At 45.9% G+C, this 18,787-nt stretch overlaps 1 protein-coding gene and 1 pseudogene across 1 annotated transcript in view; both read left to right on the forward strand.

The window, feature by feature from the left end:
• LOC126191183 (uncharacterized) overlaps positions 1-18,787 on the forward strand; it is a 211,909-nt gene that overhangs the window by 97,194 nt on the left and 95,928 nt on the right. The window lies entirely within an intron of this gene.
• On the forward strand, positions 4,885-5,002 carry LOC126089535 (5S ribosomal RNA; annotated as a pseudogene).

Below are 18,787 nucleotides of genomic sequence, written 5' to 3' on the forward strand. Positions count from 1 at the left end.
CGAGGTGCGGCTAGAAAAAAACCGGACTGATGCTGGAAAAAACATTTATTTACAATTATTTACAATTTCATGTTATCTCCTTCAATGTACTCTCCTCCTCGGTCTCTACACCGCTCCATACGAATTTTCCAGTGTTCATAGCAATGCTGCAGATCATTTTCGGTAAGCCCATACATTACTTCCGTCGCTTTTTCTTTTACTGCTTCAACAGTCTCAAATCTAGTTCCTTTCAAAGCTGACTTGACTTTAGGGAAAAGAAAAAACTCACAGGGGGCCAAATCAGGTGAGTAGGGTGGATGATCTAAGATGGGAATGTTGTGTTTTGCCAAAAACGTCTTCACTGACAACGCACTGTGAGCTGGGGCATTGCCTTGGTGAAGGATCCATGACTTTTTTCTCCACAAATCGTTCCGTTTTCTCCGTACTCGCTCACGTAGGGTAGCCAGGACGCTAATGTAGTAATGCTGATTCACTGTTTGTCCCTCTGGTACCCAATCAATGTGCACAATCCCTTTGATGTAAAAAAAAACAATCATCATTGCCTTGAATTTCGATTTTGACATTCGTGCTTTTTTTTGTCGTGGAGAACCAGGAGTTTTCCAATGCATCGATTGGCGTTTAGTTTCGGGATCGTAAGTAAAAAACCACGATTCATCGCAAGTAATAACATTTTGTAAGAAGGTGGGACCACTTTCAATGTTTTCCAGGATGTCAGAACAAATCATTCTTCGGCGTTCCTTCTGTTCAATTGTGAAACACTTTGGAACCATTTTTGAACACACTTTGTTCATGTTGAAACTTTCATGAAGAATCTGCCTAACACTTTCCTTGTCAACTCCTGTTAACTCAGACACTGCTCTGATTGTTAAACGGCGATCTTGTCGAACAAGTTTACCGATTTTTTCAATGTTTGCATCAGTTTTTGCTGACAATGGTCTGCCAGTGCGAGTGTCATCACTGGTGTCTTCGCGGCCATCTTTAAATCGTTTAAACCACTCAAACACTTGTGTTCGCGATAAACAATCATCGCCGTACACTTGTTGTAACATTACAAACGTTTCACTCGCAGATTTTCCTCGTTTGAAATAAAATTTGATATTAACACGCTGTTCTTTCTATACACTCAACAGTTTCCGACGCACAGACAAAACGTCAACTACTTAAAACACGCCACGGGCAGACTGAGTGCAGGAGGCAGATAAAACTCGAGCAGTAGGCGGAGCGAGAGTCATGTGACAGGCCACGCGACTTTCTGCCTTATTGCATTCGTTTTATTGTTTCACCAGTACTAGTCCGGTTTTTTTCTAGCCACACCTCGTACATTACTACAGCTGGTTAATGTGCTCAGTATGGTGTGCGACCACCTCTGGCAGCAATGGAGGCCAACAACGACGGGGCATGCTGTGAATGATGTCATCAGTCTCACGTTGAGGCAATAACAAAGTCTTGGAGAGTATATACTGATATGGATATGGTGTCTGTTCTTTCGGACATGTCCGAAAGAACAGACACCATTGATGACCTGCAGCCGTCTAGAACAAAATTAGAATTATATTAATACCTTCAGCTGCTGACGGGCGTTGATACACTACTGGCCATTAAAATTGCTACACCAAGAAGAAATGCAGATGATAAACGGGTATTCATTGGACAAATATATTATACTAGAAATGACATGTGATTCCACTTTCACGCAATTTGGGTGCACAGATCCTGAGAAATCAGTACCCAGCAGCCACGTCTCGATCCCTATGTCAACAGATGGGGACGTTTGCAAGACATAAACCATCTGCACGAACAGTTCGACGACGTTTGCAGCAGCATGGACTATCAGCTCGGAGACCACGGCTGCGGTTACCCTTGACGCTGCATCAAAGACAAAAGCGCCTGCGATGGTGTGCTCAATGACGAACCTGGGTGCACGAATGGCAAAACGTCATTTTTTCGGATGAATCCGGGTTCTGTTTACAGCATCACAATGGTCGCATCCGTGTTTGGCGACATCGCGGTGAACGCACATTGGAAGCGTGTATTCGTCACCGCCATACTGGCGATATCACCCGGCGTGATGGTATGGGGTGCCATTTGTTACACGTCTCGGTGACCTCTTGTTTGCATTGACGGCACTTTGAACAGTGGACGTTACATTTCAGATGTGTTGTAAGTAGGCTGTTTATATTTTCTTATTGGCAAAGTTACGTAGCGCTCTATATGAAAATCACTGGCTGTGCTGTGTGGAGTCTGTGGCTAGTTTGCATATCCTGGCAGGGTCGCCATATGAAACGTCCCCTTAGAACAATTGTACACGACTGTGCTTAACCTGACACACAATATTATTTAGCGCAACGCAATCTGACTTTCAATAATCCCTACAAAGGAATGGCCCTGAGTAACATTAAACTACACCTTTCAAAAATACTTACCTCACAAAAATCTTCATTACTCGAACTACTGCAATACAGCGAGCACCACTACTGCCAGCTAAATAAAAGATTCAAACTACGGAAGCCACTAACTACTGATAGGGATAGTTAGCAAATGAAAGATTCTAATAGAGAACAAACAATGTATTTACCTCAATATTCATAATATATACAGCAGTTCATGACATTTTTCAAAACTCCGCCATCTCTCTCCCCACATCCACCACTGCTGGCGGCTCACCTCCAACTGCGCAACGCTACGCGCTGTTAACATCCAGCTGCCCCTCTACAGTGGCAGACAACAATGCAAACTAGCCACAGACTGCACACAGCACAGCCAGTGATTTTCATATAGAGCGCTACGTAACTTTGCCAATAAGAAAATATAAACAGCCTACTTACATAGCCCCCATGCTCCCCACAAAAAATTTTACAATTTTTTTGGCCAGTGGCCAATAATGATTTGATAAAATTTTTCATAATTACACTAACAAAGATATCAAATGCACACACTGATTAATACAATGTTGGTCAAAAGCTAAAATTTTCTCACAGTCCATAAAGACAGTCCAGATTGTTCATCACAATAGTAATTACAGTTTTTTTTTCACAAAGTCTCATTAGTAAAAAAAATTGCACACAGAAGTAGTGGATTTCCATGCAGTCTTGAAGAAGTAGTGTTGTCCTTCCAACGGAAAGACAGTGCTGACTCTTGACATGCTGACAGGTAATGGGCCACAATGGAGCAAACCCACAGCAGAGTCATTCGAAGTTCTGACGAATATTGGTAGGTAGGTCATCACAGAGCAGACCCACTGCAGTCCTTGTAGAAATAATGGTATTGGTGGGTCATCAGAGATGCAGACCCACTGTAGTCCTTGTAGAGATGGCCAGCAGCCATCTGTTGCGACTGTGCAGGTGCACAATCACCATCGAAGAGTCTTGCAGAGAAGATTTTTGCGCAGTTGGAGGTGAGCCGCCAGCAGTGGTGGATGTGGGGAGAGAGATGGCGGAGTTTTGAAAAATGTCATGAACTGCTGTATATATTATGAATATTGAGGTAAATACATTGTTTGTTCTCTATTAGAATCTTTCATTTGCTAACTATCCCTATCAGTAGTTAGTGGCTTCCGTAGTTTGAATCTTTTATTTAGCTGGCAGTAGTGGTGCTCGCTGTATTGCAGTAGTTCGAGTAATGAAGATTTTTGTGAGGTAAGTGATTTTTGAAAGGTGTAGTTTAATGTTACTCAGGGCCATTCCTTTGTAGGGATTATTGAAAGTCAGATTGCGTTGCGCTAAATAATATTGTGTGTCAGGTTAAGCACAGTCTTGTACAATTGTTCTAAGGGGACGTTTCAGTGTTACGACCCGTGGCTCTACGCTTCCTTCGATCCCTGCGAAACCCTACAATTCAGCAGGATAATACACGACCGCATGTTGCAGGTCCTGTACGGGCTTTTCTGGATACAGAAAATGTTCGACTGCTGCCCTGGCCAGAACATTCTCCAGATATCTCACCAACTGAAAACGTCTGGTCAATGGTGGCCGAGCAACTGGCTTGTCACAATACGCCAGTCACTACTCTTGATGAACTGTGGTATCGTGTTGAAGCTGCATGGGCAGCTGTACCTGTACACGCCATCCAAGCTCTGTTTGACTCAATGCCCAGGCGTATCAAGGCCGTTATTACGGCCAGAGGTGGTTGTTCTGGGTCCTGATTTCTCGGGATCTATGCACCCAAATTGCATGAAAATGTAGTCACATGTCAGTTCTAGTATAATATATTTGTCCAATGAATACCCGTTTATCATCTGCATTTCTTCTTGGTGTAGCAATTTTAATGGCCAGTAGTGTAGAAAGAAATGCTACAGTATTGAACAGAAGGTAACTGGAAGAAATACGCAATGAGACGAACAGAAATGAGACTCTTACTCAAAGGGAGTAATTACACTGACGCCACCGCGATTCGTAATGGTCCACTGGACATTACAACAGGCGAGACATACTCTGCAACGTGCTTGCACGCTGATGATAAGATTGGTAGCGAGTTATTGTGGTGGGGCGATCCATTTCTCCACCAACGCGGTTGGCATGCCCGAGGCAGTATTCGAACCTGCGACCGTAGCGGTCGCGCGGTTCCAGACCGAAGCGCCTAGAAACGCTCGACCACACCGGTCGGCTCTTTCGGTTACTTTCTGTGCTATGTTCTACCAGTTCTTTCTATGTATGGTCCAAGTTGCGCCAAGTTGTATTGCTTGGCAGTGCCACATCACTCCAAAGTTACTCTCGTCCTTAAGTTTTTTTTTCACACCAGTATGTTATGTATGAATTTTAATGATAGAAGTAGCTGTGCAACACGTTATGTAATATCTTATAGGGTGCAGGTAATAGGTAAACACAGGCCCTAACTAATTATCACAACCACGATTCAGTCGAATTCTCGCAGTCTAGATCGTCCTCTGCCAACGGCCTTGCCGCAGTGGTAACACCGGTTCCCGTCAGATCACCGAAGTTAAGCGCTGTCGGGCTGGGCTAGCACTTGGATGGGTGACCATCCAATCTGCCGAGCGCTGTTGGCAAGCGGGGTGCACTCAGCCCTTGTGAGGCAAACCGAGGAGCCATTTGATTGAGAAGTAGCGGCTCCGGTCTCGCAAACTGACATACGGCCGGGAGAGCGGTGTGCGGACCACATGCCCCTCCATATCCGCATCCAATGCCGCCTTTGGGTTGAGTGAGGATGACACGACGGCCGGTCGGTACCTTTTGGCCTTCGTGGCCTGTTCGGGAGGAGAGGAGAAATAGTCCTGTGACATAGTGCCGTCCTTTGGTACTATCTTCACACGGGTCTTGTCACTAGTTCTTTATTCTTGCGATCGCGTTTACAGTCGTTTATTGTGACTTATTTCGTTTACATGGTATTAATTCCCAATTAATTTTCTTTCTTGATGTATCCGCACGTTATCGCCTTGTTTTGAAGGTAATTAAAATCTGATGACTTTCTTACACATTATATAAGAAACTGTCAGCCTCGATTGCGGTAATGAAACTAACCTTTACCTAGATTTTAGCCAAAGTAATTGAGACTTCTTCAGAAGATACACCTGATTCTATAATATGTCTACGAGGGCATGGTCTAGAAATAAAACTAAAACGGCCTGAATAGGCGTAGTCACATTGTAAAAATGCGGTACATAGGTACTAAGTCACCACAAAGACTTAACTTTTAACGCATTATTTTAATATGTGAACAGGGATCGAAATGCTCCTTTGCAGCTCACTTCATAAATTGTTATTGTCTTTAATAGCCAAATAAAACGTTGCCATGGGTTCAGAGCCGAGTAATATTTCTGAAGAATAACGTTTTTGCCTTCGACAGTTAGCTTAACATTTAAAAAATCAAAATAAATGTTTACAAATGGTACCCATAAACACTGTATGACAACTCTTATTATAAATTAGTTCAAGTACAACAAGAGTTTGTATGGTGGTGGTATTTACTACCAGTTCCAGCTGCGTTTCACGGAACTGTCAAATGTCACTTGGAGCTATAGCTTGTTCTTGTCGCAATGTTTTAAAATTTCTTTTCGATCACTGGCTCTCGCGGGGCGTGAATCAAATGTCACGTGATTGTTCGAGCGGCTCTCGATAGTGGATCGAACTTTGTGGCGTATCGGAAAACCTCGAGCTCGTTCGATAGTGAGTATCGTTTGCCCAACTCTAAATGATACATTTTTGCTGATTCAACTATCTTTTAACTGATTTGATGCTGGCCTCCACCTTTTCCCGGCTTGCGCTAAGCTATTCTTCTCTATGTAACTACGTCACAGTATCCTCTATAATCTGATTCGCATATCCTAATCTCTTTGTACACCTACCACTTACCCCATCCACTTCCAGCGGCGTATTTGGATACTATATCAGAAGTTCCGCTAACCTATGTTTTTTTCTGACCTCTGTCCTCGCCAATTCTTCTCAGTACTTCAACAGTATTTAACATTCTTTGACAGAACCATACTTCAAAAGTTTGTTATTCTCTAGGTTTTACTAGCCGCGTTCCAAACATGTACCTTTAGTAAAGTCTCCCTCGTTTCCATATGCACGTCTCATACCCGTAGAATTTTTCGCAAGTACCAAACTGCCTCTGACGTCTTCATTGCTTCATAAATCCTGAGTTATCCTGCTTTATTTCTTTTTCTTCCACTACTGAGTTGTTCTTAATTCTTAGTTGAGTTTAATTGCTACAGTAGCGGAAAAGTAAGAATCAGTACACACATTTTATCAAAAGGTACTAGTTTCTTATTGGTGACGTATCACGACTCATAACTAATCCTCGAGGTAGTCAATTTTGGCTTTGACCTGATAGTCAACGGAAGGCAGGATTCGGTTACGATTGTGGACGGGACCGTAATCAGTTACTATTGGTAGCCTTTCACAGTTACACACATTTATTTTCAAAACAGTAATTCCAGACTCAACCATAAATAAAAAAAACTTTATTAATGAAGGAATAAACAACTGTGTAAATAACAGTGTTTTCAGTGCGTTACAATTTAGCAAATCACCATAAAATACAGATACAGATAATGTTAAAAAAAAGAAAAAGTCACTGTGATCACGGCTGAAGACCTTACACGCCAAGAATGGCAATAAATTAAGAATGTGTAAGAACTCGTTGCAATTACGACTTAAAGGTATTGAAATATTAAAAAGTAAGTGGCCAGAAACACAGCAGAAGTTATCAGACGCCAGGAATGGCAGTAAATAAGGTTTTAAGGCTTACTCCTAAAATACATATATCGAATTATTTTTTTCAAAGCAAATGACCACAATGATGGCTGTAGGCCTTACACGCCAGGAACGGAAATTATATAAAAAAATTTAGAAACCTGCTGTAAAACAAACAAACACAAGCAAAGGTTAATTAAAAGAAACAATCAACTGACCACCAAACAGGTGAAATATGACGATGGTAACCTTGGAATACAACCCGTACACTGCTAAATTTATTCCAGAATGCGACCGGAACTATTAACTTGACATACATAACCTTTAATCTAGGCATTACAAGTATGGTAATAAATAATACAATAATAAAACAAAAGGACCAGTCACAGACAGTGCTCCAGGAATCGACCTCTGAGAAGGTCCGGCAACAAACACTTTCGCGAGCGATGAGATAGGCAGCCAAGAGTTGCATTCACTTAACAAGATGGCAACTCAGACTAGTAGCACTCTAACGAATGACTAATGATAATCTTGCTGAAGCTACCTGACGTCCAATAAACCAAATGCAAGAATGGAACAACACGCCAAAGCCGGAACCGGCGGACTGCACTACGCTCCCAGAACACTGTGCTTAGAGCGCCCGGAACGAGAAACAAATCACTACCACCAGAGTAGAAGAATCACGAACGGCCTATAATCAAGAAATCTGTCAAAAGTACGCGCCTTACCAGACAGCAGCGGCAAGGCGAGGAAACGTACACTGCCGTTACATACACTAACCCCCAGGGCAGGTAACCGGGGCGTCAGCTGCCACCAGGCAGGAAAAATACCGCTGGTTGAAGTTAACAAACTGTAAGAAGCTGAACGCAGTAAATATTAATAAGAAGTCGACACTACGAGCAGCAACACGAACCCAAGTCACTGGAGAATCGCGAGACGTCACAAAGGTGGAGGTTTCTCTAATTGAATTGAAATGCACTCATCTTAAAGCCTGCAGGATCTGGTTTACGACGAGGTTGTACACCCACGTGACCACAGCCCTTCCATCTGGCAGTCCATGCGAACCACCAGCGGTCCCGGCGTGTTATCGCACTGCACGGACCGGTCTCTTCCTGAGTCCCCAACCGAACTGCCACATTCACACGACACGGAAAAACAACGACGTCGCCCCAAAGATAGGGCAACAGTTACTACATATCGATAATCGTCGCTGCTGCCACTAACGGACAGGCAATGCTTGCGAAACGAGTGGCGCCAGTCAAGACGAGAAGAAGACAAACAACGAAAAGCATGCCAACTAAACGATGCCGTCTGGCCTCCAACAGAGGGCGCAAACCTACAAGCAGCACCAACGCGAGTCGCAGCACGCTTCAGCCACTGTTATGAATACCAACTAAAATACGTAAATAACTGTAGCTGTTACGCTATTTTGAACAGATCCATCTGCTGAAGGAGGTGAAATCTTCCAAACCACGTATTGGAAACGTAAATGTCTTTCGAGTGTCATCGGAAACAACATCATTCCAGTCAGCTCAGAGTAATCGGGTATAAAACCGGCATTCCACAGATATGGTAAAGTTGTTCCCAACCGAAGGTTTGGTTGAATACTAGGCATGACAATGTTGGAGACAGTTTACTGTCGCCATTTTCCTAACCTGCAATTGTTACAACACTGAATTATAAAGAGACCTACAGTTTAATGGGGACTTTGAAGTACAACACGACTCGGTTGTACTGATGTCTACAAATCATTGCCGCAAGTGGAAGAAGCAGCGACTTACAAAATAAATGCACGGACCGGCTGATAATTGAACCTCAGACCTTCAGATTGTAGTGTGACTCTTACCCATTTGGCCACCGACCCGCAGATTAACATCACTACTGATCTGGCGTGTCACGTCATACTGTATACGTGAAATAAAGTGTGCAAATAAGCTTTATACTCAAATATCTGTCGCAACTTTTTAAGTGATGTGATGATGCTTATCTCAGCCTTCAACAAGAATATAGGAAACGTCGAAATTGTCACGATACCAAAAAGAAATTGCAACTAGCATTTCATTGACACGAAAATTATGGCATGTCACTTATAACAATTTTACGACGCGAGAATTTTATGCGGTACACGGCTCATGAGTGATGTTTCTCGCACTCATTTATGTTTCCAGAATGAGATTTTTACTCTGCAGCGGAGTGTGCGCTGATATGAAACTTCCTGGCAGATTAAAACTGTGTGCCCTACCGAGACTCGAACTCGGGACCTTTGCCTTTCGCGGGCAAGTGCTCTACCATCTTTTTTTTTTTTTTTTTTTTCATCTGAGCTACCGAAGCACACGACTCACGGCCGGTACTCAAAGCTTTACTTCTGCCAGTATCTCGTCTCCTCTCATTCTGGAAACATCCCCCAGGCTGTGGCTAAGCCGTGTCTCCGCAATATCCTTTCTTTCAGGAGTGCTAGTTCTGCAAGGTTCACAGGAGAGCTTCTGTAAAGTTTGGAAGGTAGGAGACGAGATACTGGCAGAAGTAAAGCTGTGAGTACCAGGCGTGAGTCGTGCTTCGGTAGCTCAGATGGTAGAGCACTTGCCCGCGAAAGGCAAAGGTCCCGAGTTCGAGTCTCGGTCGGGCACACAGTTTTAATCTGCCAGGAAGTTTCTCATTTATGTTTCCCACAATTTTTTAACATATCGTATACCAATCGTATCACGTGGGGTAGTACAGTTTAAATCACTGGAAGTGCTATCTTGCACGAACGCGTTCCACACAGTGGGCGAAGGATCACTTGAATCGCGCCAGTCGTCACAAATCGCTGGCAGGCACCATCGGCACTGAAGCCGGTCCACCGCCTCACATCAGGGACCGCTCCTCCGCGTCGCCCCCGTCCGACGTATCACCTGACTTCCCAGTAATTGATTTTTCTCGTAGTGAGGTGGCGAACTCCTCGGCTGTGTCCGACCACCCACGAATGCACCCCCGCTCCCCACGCTGCCCCGCCACCGTGGCGAGCCCTCTAGGCACCCTGACCCAGTCAGACAGTCCTCTGGCCGTCGCTGCAGACGCTCCTCCACTCAGGTGGGTCATGGTGACAGCGGACCGCGTTCCGATACCTCCCTCCCGGGGGACGCCGCACCAGATGGTCCTGTGGATGACAAAAACTGAACACTGAGCTCCAGCGGCTCATTTTCCGCCAATTGCTAGCTGTTTACCAAAAAGATCGTGTGATACACCTGCTCGGCAGAAGGGACGACTATCTTATCATTCTCGATTTTGTCAAATCAAAGGCGATGCCCCACTATACCCATCAGACGTCGGGTAATCGCCAAACCAAAATCGTCATCAAGGACTTGCCACCAGAGGTTACAGAAGAGGAGGTCAAGGAGGAACTGCCTCGGCTCCGCTTTGAAGACCCTTTGGTCCACAAGTATAGAAAGAGGCATTCTGAGACCAGGGTGTAGATCCCCTGCCCTACCCATGTCGTCTCTCTTTCCCAGAGGGAGGACGTAGAGCAGATTTACCAAATCCAGTACCTTCTGTACACAGAGGTCAAGATTCAATTGTACGAGGGCCGCAACGGGCCATTCTTCTGTCGCAAATGCCAGCGTTTATGATATACTGGGAATTACGGCTCCATGCCGTTGCAATGTGTTAAGTGTGCTGGCCCAAATTTATGGAGAACTGCATGCTCCCCACCTTGGAGAAACCTGCCTGCGCCAGCTATCTGGGCATGACCCACAATCGCCACCACGTGGCATCCTGGACAAGGGCCCTGTTTACCAGAAGGCACTGAAGTCTCCCCATCCTCCCAAAAGGCAACCAAGAACAAATCGACCTCCCCACCACAATGGGGCACGACCAACTATCCTGTTTTGCGAGGCTAGCCTGGTGTGCCACGCTCAACAGCTGCTCTGGTACCAGCCAATACGGCACTGGACAGTTCTGTGGCACCTGCACCCCTTTCTGCCCAGACTCCTTTGCTGCACACAAAAACCGTCGGTCAGAGGACAGGCCCCCTAAGGTCACCGCCCTAGCGGAACGGCTTAGTCAAATATTGTTCTAATGGTGAATCGACCACCATACCACCAGCCCTCTCGGGATCTTGTCAACTGCATTTTTAATGCCAGTGGCATAAAATGGATGAAGACAGAGTTGAACACCTTCCTCCATCATGTGGATGTTTTACTGGTCTCCTCCTCATTGCCTGCCGGCCGGTGTGGCCGTGCGGTTCTAAGCGCTGCAGTCGCAGGTTCGAATCCTGCCTCGGGCATGGATGTGTGTGATGTCCTTAGGTTAGGTAGGTTTAAGTAGTTCTAAGTTCTAGGGGACTGATGACCTCAGAAGTTAAGTCCCATAGTGCTCAGAGCCATTTGAACCTCATTGCCCATCTTGCATTATGGCTACCACTGCTCACCGACTACAGAAGCCAGCTGCAGCCCACTCTAGACCACCTGTGGCCAGATCCCAGCCCTTTGGCCCCACCCCCCACTTTGCCTACTACCACACCCGCCCCTGTCCGCTGCAGGGGCAAGCAGCCCACCCTGGACCCTACCCCAGTGGTGGAGACTGATGCGTCCTTTTAGGACGACATGCACGAAATCCTCCAGATCATCTCCTTCTTCATGAAACCCCACATCCGGGCTGTTATTCGTGCCACTGCACACATAATCCATCGGTCGGAGGACAGGCCTCTCAAGGTCATCGCCCTAGTGGAAGGGCTTAGTCGAACATTGTTGTAATGGCGAATCGGCCACCACGCCACCACCAGCCCTCTCGGGATCTTGTCACCTGCAATTTTAATGACAGTGGCATAAAACGGATGAAGACAGAGTTGAACGCCTTCCTCCATCGTGTGGATGTTTTACTGGTCACAAAAACACACCTCAAACCGACAGACGACTTCTGCCTTCACAACATGGTGTGTTACTACTCAACCGCCGTGGTGGAGGCACAGCAGTGTTCCTCAACAAAGGCCTTGTCCATACCCAAGAGAGATTCCTGCCAATGAAACACATAGAGGCCACAGCGGTTACTGTTGCAGCAGCGTATTTGAGCCCAAACAAGCCACTGCTGGAAACGGATCTCTGCACATTGACATCCTTTGGCGGGCTCGTCATTGGGGCGGATCTCAGTGCCAAGCACCTGGTTGGCATTCTCGAGTCTCTAAACCCTCCTTGACCTGGAGAATACTTTAGTGCTATTGCTCTATGGCCCCACGAACCTACCCATATCCCAGTCCGTTCTAACTGCCAGCCAGACGTTCTGGATGAGGCCATCTTCAAAATCATCGCTGCTCAGTTTTCACTGGAAGTTCTCCATGAACTGGCCTCTGACCATGATGCAGTACTCATGCACCTCACAGATGCTGCCCTTTCATTTGATGTTTGTTCCACTGTGACCCTCACCTATTGGGACAAGTTCGCCAGGGTACTCATAACATCACTCGGCACGACCTCGACTTGACAACACTGGCCAATATACTCCATGCAGCGGATTACCTTACTGCCAAAATATGGAAACTCTCCACCTCCACTGTACCTCGGGCTTTAACCCCCCTGGACTATTTGCCTCCCCCGTTATGGGAGCTGATGGTGCAAACGAACCGCTACCGCCGGCGGTGGAAGCAGTTTCGCGATCCTCAGGGAAAACGCCAAATGAGACGCCTCCAGCGCGAATTCTGCCACTGATTCGCCGACTTGTGGTCCGAGCAATGGGAGGACAGGATGTCTGCTTTCCTCCTCCACTGTAAGTGTGACACGACTATCATTCACGCCCTGCAGCATTCTATGCTGCCGACTGCCCATCCTATTTGTACGCCAGCGGGCTTGTCGTATGATACCCTCCAAATTGTGGAAGCGCTGGCGCATGCCCAAAACCGCCCCCTTGTCCAGGAACTTTCTCTGGACGAACTACAGGAGGAACACAATGTCCTGACAGCTGTTGCCACTTTCCGCAACCGCCCACCCCAGTCTGCCTCCCTCCTTACGTCCATGGTAGAAGTCGAGCGTATCCTACGAAGGAAACGTGGCCGGTAGGTTCCTGAATTGGACGTAATTTTAAATGAACATCTTTGCCACCTTCCACGCACGCCTCTCATCTTGTTCACTAAGATTTTAAACTGTTGTCTCACTTCTGGCCTTTTGCCCCCTCAGTGGAAACAAGTGAAGCTGATTGCGAGCCCCTAGCGGTTCAAGGACCCGACAGTCCCCCTAACAACAGGCCTATCAGCCTGCTAAATACTATGGCGAAGGTCCTTGAACCTGTGATCCTGCACCGACTTTCCCAGTCTCTGGCAGCGGCTGGGACGATCCGACCTGAACAGTTTGTATTCACTTCGCACCTTTCTGCCGAACTTCAGATCCTACAGATCACTTAACACATCAACAAATGTTTCAACACCGCCAAGTCAACAGCTGCCGTTTTTCTGGACATACAGAACGTCTACGACAAGATCTGGCAACACAGCGCAGTACGCAAGATGCTGACGCAGACCTCTATACTGGATATTTCTGTCAATATCGTTGATGTCTTCCTCTGCAGTAGGACTTTCCTTGCGGCTCAACGGGGAATGCATTCCGGCATTCGCCAATTGTTGGTGGGCACTCCACAAGGGTCAGTGTTGTCTTTCATCCTTTTTAATATCTATGTCAATGATATGCCTGTCATCCCTAGTGCCACCTGGCACAATATGCCGACGACATAGCACTATATACCACTGGCCGTATCACCGACGCCATCGTCGCCCACGTCTAGCGACAGGTGCCAGACAAACAAAATAGATCTCAGTACCGCCAAAACTGCGGCACTCTATTTCACCAATCCCCGACGGCCACCTATCTCATTGTCTGGATGGACGACAAGTTGCTCTTCCATTGTCATGCGGAGTGTGTCGCCGACAAGGGGCAAAAGCTAACGAGAGCTTCCCCCCTCTACTGCAGTAGGGAACTTAACGTGCATACCAAGCTCTGCATCTATCGAGCAGTTATCCTGCCTGCCCTCAGGTATGGCTCCATTGCATGGGCCACGATTAGTGCCACCAGGATGCGGACTTTGCAGCGCCTGCAGAACAAGGTTCTCAGGTGGAGCTTGGACGCCCCGCCACTCACGAAAATTGGGACTCTCCACGAGGAAGCTGGTATCATCCCCTCAAGACAACCATATGCAACAATGCGTGGCAGCTCTATGACAAAGTGGATGCCCTGTGCCCTGTCCATGGATTACGCCACTGTGGGACCACACTTCCACGCCGCTGGCATCGACATCCGGTTCCCCTTACCATCCTAGAGGAATCAGATTCCGACCACGGCTAATGATAAGCCTGGCACTTCCACCACAGATGCATCCTTTGGCGGGACTAGCCCCCCAATCTACGGTCACTAGTTTCCCACTCTAGCTGCCCATGTCAGGCTAAATTTTTCTGCCTGATTGATGTAGTACTGTCACCGTTGGAGGGTGGTACGGGACTCCAAGTCCCACTGCCACACCTCCAAAATGTATTGCAGTGACGCAGCGTCACTGCTCTGTGGATAAATTTACTGTCTCACCAACACAGTCAGACCGCGAAAGACCAGTGATGCTGTAGTGTGGAAATGGAAATGAAGTCCCATGCTTCTTTACAGAGCGTAGGGGAACGATGCGGGAGACCCGCACCGCCTTACTAGGCAAGGTCCTAATGGAGGTGGTTTGCCGTTGCCGTCCTCCGACCGTAATGGGGATGAATGATGATGATGAAGACGACACAACAACATCCAGTTATTTCGAGGCAGGAAAAATCCCTGACCCCGCCGGGAATCGAACCCGGGACCCCGTGCTCGGGAAGCGAGAACGCTACTGCGAGACCACGAGGGCGGACGATGCTGTAGTGTACCGTATCACATATGGAAAAAAATGTCTCACGTACACAGGGATTATTTAATACAACGCTGAGTCACGTGTTAGCTTGATCGATAAGTATGTATGTCCTGTATGGTTTTCAATGCGACTGTGGTGGTCAGGGGAGATGCGACAGTTCGCCCCGTGCTCTCAAAATCAGTCCTGAACGATGCAAATTGTGTGAACAAGGTTCCTGTCGGCTTCATCACCACTGGGGAACAAACACTGTACAATGGGATGGATCTGAACAGCCAAAATGGTCACCTAACCCTTGGCTGTAATGCGACCTTATATAATAGCCGTGGGGGCCATGGAACACCAGGACATGGCTGCCGAAATCATCACCGAACCGTCGCCATGCTTTACTCTTGGGACGCAGACTCGGCCATAGGTTGCAAACTGTGGAACGTGCCTCATCCGACCATATAACTTTCTTCCTTTGCTCCACAGTCCAGGTTTCATGTACTTCTGAACCATGTTTTCCTCTTATGGGCATTTTGCATCACTGATGAGCCGTTTTGGAATTCCATCTCGCCCTGCAGTTCCGTACCTGTGGAGCTCCCTTCGTGTTGTATTGGTCCTGACAGGGTTCGCGATTGCGAAATTCAGTTCTGCAATGACTTTTGGAGTTCTCGTCCACTTATTTTTCGCTCAAATGGTTCAACTCAGCACAGACGTTCGTACGCCCTGTTACATAGCGGACGACGTTTTTCCGCTTTCCCTGTATGCGGTGTAAATCTTCCATTCGGTGCCTCTTGAAACAGCAGCATCAGCAATTCTGCCACGTTCGCAGTTACTTAGCTCCAACCTAATATACTCACAACTATACAGAAAAATGTTCTGACCTCGACTGACACTTGCAACGGATTGAGGACATTGCGCGGGCGCCGTTCGTGATCTAGTACAACAGCGCCAAATCCACGTTTGGCTAGCTTCTGCATTTATGTTGAAGCATACATTTCTCGCCGTGTTTCCATATTTTTGTCCAACGCTGCGTACTTTTCCTTGGAAACACTAAATTTATGTCAAATATTCAAAGTCGTGTAACATTATCCAGCAAAGCGAACTGACTACTTGGCTAGGGTGGCAGCACAGTCGCCGCCACACGCTACACGCCTGTACGTCAATGCCCTGCGTAACACAACAGATAAATGTGTATAGCCACTCTATTTTGTCTGGTAATATTGATTCACTCGGACTACATCACTTTGCCACCTTTTATTCACAGTATAGTACATGATAATCCGAGTTTCGTCCAAATAAATTGCTGGCCACTTTAATTCTTATGCGTGTTATTTTCGTAAAAAATCTAATACACTTTACCTTTATTGAAACTATGTTGTCTCTTTCGTACGTGATAACTCGTTTATAGAGGCGCACTGCAAAAACGTTGGCACCGAAGCGAATCTTTGTATGTGACTGAAAATATGGATGAATAGCGCTTAATTTAAATTAGACGGTGTTTTATGTCTGCAAAATTAATATACGAGAGGTTAATACTGCAGAAACTTTGTGACGTAAGTTTTCCCTTAAATCAACTGAAAAGTAAATACCGCTTTGGCAAGGTGTGCTTCGTACAATGACGTCCCTGCGAGTGAACAATTTATCTTACTGATGTTTCTCTCAAGACAATCACTCTAAAAATTAAAAATCGCAACATAATAAATAAATCTGTATGCGCTTGATGCATATTGAATATGAAATGAATTGTATTTTATCTCTTTGCCATCTCTTCTGTAAGGAACGCAGTGAAGGTTCCCATGAAAAGTGAAAGTAAAGCAAGAATAAACAAAAACCACGAACACCAGCGTACTAGTTTTCTACCTTACAAACTACACTATAAAGCTATTTCACAGGTTGCGACCATTTTAATAGATCTCGTCGTCATCTCTTGACCGGACGTCCACTACTGTGAACGGCTTTATGGTAAGATAACGGACAGTTTTAACCACTTCAACATTCAGTCCGTTCCCCGATCCCCATCTCCGACTCGTAGCTCTCCCCTTGTCAGAGGTTTTTTGACAACTTTGAAGTTCAGTTCTAAATAACACAGGCTGTGAGGTTTCAAGAAAATTTGATTTTTACTTGCGCTTGTGATAAAATCACAGAAATTACTGCCGTGTAACACATTTATCCACATTGTCTATGCATGTACACTGTGTGCACTTTTCTGCTCCTTCTTTGGGGTTAAATACACTGACCGACAAGAAAAACGTGAAGCACTTCTAAGACGTGATCGTATGTCAATACAACTGCCTATACGTACAGACCGACGGCGTGTATGTAAATGATTAGAGTTGAAATTCTCTGTTATTGTGACAAGGCCTTGAGAAAATTGGTTCACGATACAGCGATTTGCGGAGCTGTTGCTATGCAAATATTTAGTAAGGAATCGTGGTTCTGCAGTAGGCCTACCACGGATGTCGTCGGCTAATATGGCCACGACCTTGGAGAGGTCCCATTCTTCCAATGTTATGGAGAGCCATATTGGTCTTACTACTGGTGTAACGGTGTGTACAGCCTTCGGGTGCGGTTTCAGGGCAGCGCAACCCAGGTCGCTGAGACTCCGAACTACATGCTATTAAAAGCTTAAAATTGGAATCACTGCAGAACTTATAAAAAATCGAATGACCGACGGACTAAAATTAGATGGTTTTCATATCACTTCTTTGCCGTAACCGTCGCGGACTTAAAAGCTCCACTAGCAGCGATGTGCGCTCGCAAGGCCGTTGCTTTCCCTTGATATTTATTCATAGGATGCAGCCGGAGTCAACAGCGATTTGCTAACCAGACCGACTTACTGTCCCGTTCATCGAAAAATTATTCAGCAGCATCCTCGATAATTCTCCACTTCCAGCGGCGATCGCTTTCATTCATTGTCTCCCGTCTGCCACTTTCACTGCCTATTGCTTTTTGCATTCTGATCGCAAATATGTTCTCTTGTCTTTATAAGTAATCTCCAAATTAGATTAAACTGGGAAAACATTTTAACAGTCACCATTCCATTTGAGAGATGTGTGTCACGAACATAACTAGTTCGGAGCGTTAACCGCATCGTAAATTTAGAGCAGCGATACGTACTGGTATTGGTTCCAAATAGTATTACTGGAAATGAAGGTCATAATGAAACTTCTCACACAATTTTTAATCTATTACCTCGCGATCCAGAGCCCATACACCACCTTCAGTTGCCATATGCAAACAATTGCTATGAACTTCTTTGGGGCTAAAACCATCTATCCGCCGAGGCTGTAACCTTCGCCAAAAATTTTATTTTCTTGTAGTATACGTAATGAAGGGTGTAAAATACAGTACATGGCAAAAAAAGTAATGCACAGAGTTTCCATCATCCTGCTCAGAAGAGAGCCGTTTTGAACACGTTGATATATAGAGCAAAAACTGTTTCTGACGAGGACCACTTAAGGTCCGAGATTAACCATCTGAAGTACGTGTTCCGAAAAAATGGCTATGGTGCACGCGATATAAAGGCAGCGTTCTCCAAAAAAAGGAAACGTGAAAATGCTGCACACCCACAGGATGAAACACCGATTGCGGTTCTCCCTTTTTGTGCCGAGATTTCCAGCAAAATAGGAAGAGTCCTGCGAGGTATAAGACCGATTTTTCGCCCTCCTAAGGAAATTAAGAAGATGATGCGCCCTGTTAAGGACAATCTCGGCCTCAGGGTCCCTGGAGTTTATAATATGCCCTGTGAGTGTGGAAGAAATTATATAGGTCAGACGATTCGTACCGTTTCCGACCACTGTGCAGAATACCAA

Source organism: Schistocerca cancellata, chromosome 6 (genome assembly GCF_023864275.1).
Source record: "Schistocerca cancellata isolate TAMUIC-IGC-003103 chromosome 6, iqSchCanc2.1, whole genome shotgun sequence".
Taxonomy (NCBI): domain Eukaryota; kingdom Metazoa; phylum Arthropoda; class Insecta; order Orthoptera; family Acrididae; genus Schistocerca; species Schistocerca cancellata.